We start from the raw sequence: 5,000 nt of genomic DNA on the forward strand, positions 1-5,000 counted from the left end.
CCCACTAAAATGCACAAGTAGTTAGACTGAAGATGCAACCTGAATGAGTTTACAGTATGTACTCCACTTTATTAATGATTAGTAATGAGAAAGTGAGGACTACAAGAGTATTGGAAAAGACTTTTTCCACTCTGAATGTAAAGCAGATTGTGTGACCATTGGCCAAAAACGACCACGAAGGGACTCGAACCCTCAATCTCCTGATCCGAAGTCAGACGCCTTATCCATTAGGCCACGCGGTCATCCGTTCACCTGAGATGATTTTTATCATGTAGTTGGTATGCATGGATGGAGAACATATTATTGAAAGGTATTCAGGTTTACATCCCATAGTGTTCTTTCAGCTCTTTTCGCTGGAAGCACTTTTTTGGAATCTATATATTGAGAATTTTATTAGTACAATATGCTTTTGTTTTCCTTTTTGCATACAAACCTCTTTCCTCATGAGTTTAAAGCTCATTTGTATGCTCTACATAGCTCTGGACGTTTCCAGACGTGGAGTCAAACTGTTTTGAAAGTAGTACAAATTGCTCCTTCCTGCATATGCTAATTTTTCACACTCACATAGGTTGTATAAGTTTTATGAATCCTGGCTTGACCTATTCAAGTAGCTGAAAGCCTGTCACCACCTCTAGAAACAAGATTCACACCAATCCAATTCAAATCATTTTTTCCAAAGGAATATGTTCTGGCCGGTCGAAAATGTATCTCACAAAAATAGGCATTTAAAAATCTACTTTGCAGTTTCAGAACACTAACATGACTGTGAAGTGTACACAAGTAAAACGTGACAGTTTCAAAGTACCTAATCCCTCATAAACTTCTGAGAGGAAGCATGTAATAAATCTACCTAATTTTCTGGAAAAGAAAGAGGCAGGATTTTTGTTATCACCTCAGATGGGACTCGAAGCCACAATCCCTGGCTTAGGAGGCCAGTGCCTTATCCATTAGGCCACTGAGGCACACATGCATAGCTCTTTTCTAGAGGCATTATTTAAATGTATTCTATGGTCAGACACCGGTGTGTGCACACAGGGCATTTCTCACTTCTCTCTATAAGTAAACTTCCCATTTTCATCCTCTTCCATCCCCGACTTTAACGCTCTCTTCTATGCTATAATGGAGACTTTGCAATTTTAGCAAGTGGAGAGAAATTGGAGAACCACTTTCGACTCCACACTTCTTCTTCACTTACTTCTTTTCTCAATATATTGGGCTTAGAAAATGGTATCAAGCCATCCTTATCATCAGTAGGACACGGAAAGAGGCACTAAGTCTCCTAACCAAGTTCAACCACACTCTGCAACTTAACCATTGCACTACAAATTAGGCAATGGGGGCATCAGCAAAGGCAGCCAATGTGCCGATCCTTTATACATTTTGTGTAGTACTTTTCTTACTCGGAGGCAAAATCAGCACTTTAACTGCCCAAATCATACAGATTTTACACATGTACTACTCTATGCACACATAGGCACACACCTTGCAGTTCTTCTACACACACTTAAGCTAAAAACCCATTCTGTCACGTCAAAATTCTGCAAACCTATTACATATTCAGTGCGTCGGCATAGAAGCACTTTTTAATCCCACTAAAATGCACAAGTAGTTAGACTGAAGATGCAACCTGAATGAGTTTACAGTATGTACTCCACTTTATTAATGATTAGTAATGAGAAAGTGAGGACTACAAGAGTATTGGAAAATACTTTTTCCACTCTGAATGTAAAGCAGATTGTGTGACCATTGGCCAAAAACGACCACGAAGGGACTCGAACCCTCAATCTCCTGATCCGAAGTCAGACGCCTTATCCATTAGGCCACGCGGTCATCCGTTCACCTGAGATGATTTTTATCATGTAGTTGGTATGCATGGATGGAGAACATATTATTGAAAGGTATTCAAGTTTACATCCCATAGTGTTCTTTCAGCTCTTTTCGCTGGAAGCACTTTTTTGGAATATATATATTGAGAATTTTATGAGTACGATATGCTTTTGTTTTCCTTTTTGCATACAAACCTCTTTCCTCATGAGTTTAAAGCTCATTTGTATGCTCTACATAGCTCTGGACGTTTCCAGACGTGGTTTGAAACTGTTTTGAAAGTAGTACAAATTGCTCCTTCCTGCATATGCTAATTTTTCACACTCACATAGTTTGTATAAGTTTTATGAATCCTGGCTTGACCTATTCAAGTAGCTGAAAGCCTGTCACCACCTCTAGAAACAAGATTCACACCAATCCAATTTAAATCATTTTTTCCAAAAGAATATGTTCTGGCCGGTCGAAAATGCATCTCACAAAAATAGGCATTTAAAAATCTACTTTGCAGTTTCAGAAGACTAACATGACTGTGAAGTGTACACAAGTAAAATGGGACAGTTTCAAAGTACCTAATCCCTCATAAACTTCCGAGAGGAAGCATGTAATAAATCTACCTAATTTTCTGGAAAAGAAAGAGGGAGGATTTTTGTTATCACCTCAGATGGGACTCGAACCCACAATCCCTGGCTTTGGAGGCCAGTGCCTTATCCATTAGGCCACTGAGACACACATGCATATCTCTTTTTTAGAGGCATTATTTAAATGTATTCTATGGTCAGACACTGGTGTGTGCACACAGGGCATTTCTCACTTCTCTCTATAAGTAAACTTCCCATTTTCATCCTCTTCCATCCCCGACTTTAACGCTCTCTTCTATGCTATAATGGAGACTTTGCAATTTTAGCAAGTGGAGAGAAATTGGAGAACCACTTTCGACTCCACACTTCTTCTTCACTTACTTCTTTTCTCAATATACTGGGCTTAGAAAATGGTATCAAGCCATCCTTATCATCAGTAGGACACGGAAAGAGGCACTAAGTCTCCTAACCAAGTTCAACCACACTCTGCAACTTAACCATTGCACTACAAATTAGGCAACGGGGGCATCAGCAAAGGCAGCCAATGTGCCGATCCTTTATACATTTTGTGTAGTACTTTTCTTACTCGGAGGCAAAATCAGCACTTTAACTGCCCAAATCATACAGATTTTACACATGTTACACTCTATGCACACATAGGCACACACCTTGCAGTTCTTCTACACACACTTAAGCTAAAAACCCATTCTGTCACGTCAAAATTCTGCAAACCTATTACATATTCAGTGCGTCGGCATAGAAGCACTTTTTAATGCCACTAAAATGCACAAGTAGTTAGACTGAAGATGCAACCTGAATGAGTTTACAGTATGTACTCCACTTTATTAATGATTAGTAATGAGAAAGTGAGGACTACAAGAGTATTGGAAAATACTTTTTCCACTCTGAATGTAAAGCAGATTGTGTGACCATTGGCCAAAAACGACCACGAAGGGACTCGAACCCTCAATCTTCTGATCCGAAGTCAGACGCCTTATCCATTAGGCCACGCGGTCATCCGTTCACCTGAGATGATTTTTATCATGTAGGTGGTATGCATGGATGGAGAACATATTATTGAAAGGTATTCAGGTTTACATCCCATAGTGTTCTTTCAGCTCTTTTCGCTGGAAGCACTTTTTTGGAATCTATATATTGAGAATTTTATGAGTACAATATGCTTTTGTTTTCCTTTTTGCATACAAACCTCTTTCCTCATGAGTTTAAAGCTCATTTGTATGCTCTACATAGATCTGGACGTTTCCAGACGTGGAGTGAAACTGTTTTGAAAGTAGTACAAATTGCTCCTTCCTGCATATGCTAATTTTTCACACTCACATAGGTTGTATAAGTTTTATGAATCCTGGCTTGACCTATTCAAGTAACTGAAAGCCTGTCACCACCTCTAGAAACAAGATTCACACCAATCCAATTCAAATCATTTTTTCCAAAGGAATATGTTCTGGCCGGTCGAAAATGCATCTCACAAAAATAGGCATTTAAAAATCTACTTTGTAGTTTCAGAACACTAACATGACTGTGAAGTGTACACAAGTAAAAGGGGACAGTTTCAAAGTACCTAATCCCTCATAAACTTCCGAGAGGAAGCATGTAATAAATCTACCTAATTTTCTGGAAAAGAAAGAGGCAGGATTTTGGTTATCACCTCAGATGGGACTCAAACCCACAATCCCTGGCTTAGGAAGCCAGTGCCTTATCCATTAGGCCACTGAGGCACACATGCATAGCTCGTTTCTAGAGGCTTTATTTAAATGTATTCTATGGTCAGACACCGGTGTGTGCACACAGGGCATTTCTCACTTCTCTCTATAAGTAAACTTCCCATTTTCATCCTCTTCCATCCCCGACTTTAACGCTCTCTTCTATGCTATAATGGAGACTTTGCAATTTTAGCAAGTGGAGAGAAATTGGAGAACCACTTTCGACTCCACACTTCTTCTTCACTTACTTCTTTTCTCAATATACTGGGCTTAGAAAATGGTATCAAGCCATCCTTATCATCAGTAGGACACGGAAAGAGGCACTAAGTCTCCTAACCAAGTTCAACCACACTCTGCAACTTAACCATTGCACTACAAATTAGGCAACGGGAGCATCAGCAAAGGCAGCCAATGTGCCGATCCTTCATACATTTTGTGTAGTACTTTTCTTACTCGGAGGCAAAATCAGCACTTTAACTGCCCAAATCATACAGATTTTACACATGTACCACTCTATGCACACATAGGCACACACCTTGCAGTTCTTCTACACACACTTAAGCTAAAAACCCATTCTGTCACGTCAAAATTCTGCAAACCTATTACATATTCAGTGCGTCGGCATAGAAGCACTTTTTAATGCCACTAAAATGCACAAGTAGTTAGACTGAAGATGCAACCTGAATGAGTTTACAGTATGTACTCCACTTTATTAATGATTAGTAATGAGAAAGTGAGGACTACAAGAGTATTGGAAAAGACTTTTTCCACTCTGAATGTAAAGCAGATTGTGTGACCATTGGCCAAAAACGACCACGAAGGGACTCGAACCCTCAAACTTCTGATCCGAAGTCAGACGCCTTATCCATTAGGCCAC

The 5,000-nt window shown here is 39.6% G+C and overlaps 4 non-coding genes across 4 annotated transcripts; all 4 read right to left on the reverse strand.

Annotated features, from left to right (window-relative positions):
- Positions 1 to 169: 169 nt before the first annotated feature.
- Positions 170 to 242, reverse strand: TRNAR-UCG (transfer RNA arginine (anticodon UCG)). Its single transcript has one exon. It is a non-coding gene; the product is annotated as a tRNA-Arg (tRNA).
- Positions 243 to 1,757: 1,515 nt separating this feature from the next.
- TRNAR-UCG (transfer RNA arginine (anticodon UCG)) lies at positions 1,758 to 1,830 on the reverse strand. Its single transcript has one exon. It is a non-coding gene; the product is annotated as a tRNA-Arg (tRNA).
- Positions 1,831 to 2,477: 647 nt separating this feature from the next.
- TRNAW-CCA (transfer RNA tryptophan (anticodon CCA)) lies at positions 2,478 to 2,550 on the reverse strand. Its single transcript has one exon. It is a non-coding gene; the product is annotated as a tRNA-Trp (tRNA).
- Positions 2,551 to 3,345: 795 nt separating this feature from the next.
- On the reverse strand, positions 3,346 to 3,418 carry TRNAR-UCG (transfer RNA arginine (anticodon UCG)). The gene has a single exon. It is a non-coding gene; the product is annotated as a tRNA-Arg (tRNA).
- Positions 3,419 to 5,000: the final 1,582 nt, after the last annotated feature.

Source organism: Triturus cristatus, chromosome 4_1 (genome assembly GCF_964204655.1).
Source record: "Triturus cristatus chromosome 4_1, aTriCri1.1, whole genome shotgun sequence".
NCBI classification, from domain to species: Eukaryota; Metazoa; Chordata; class Amphibia; order Caudata; family Salamandridae; genus Triturus; species Triturus cristatus.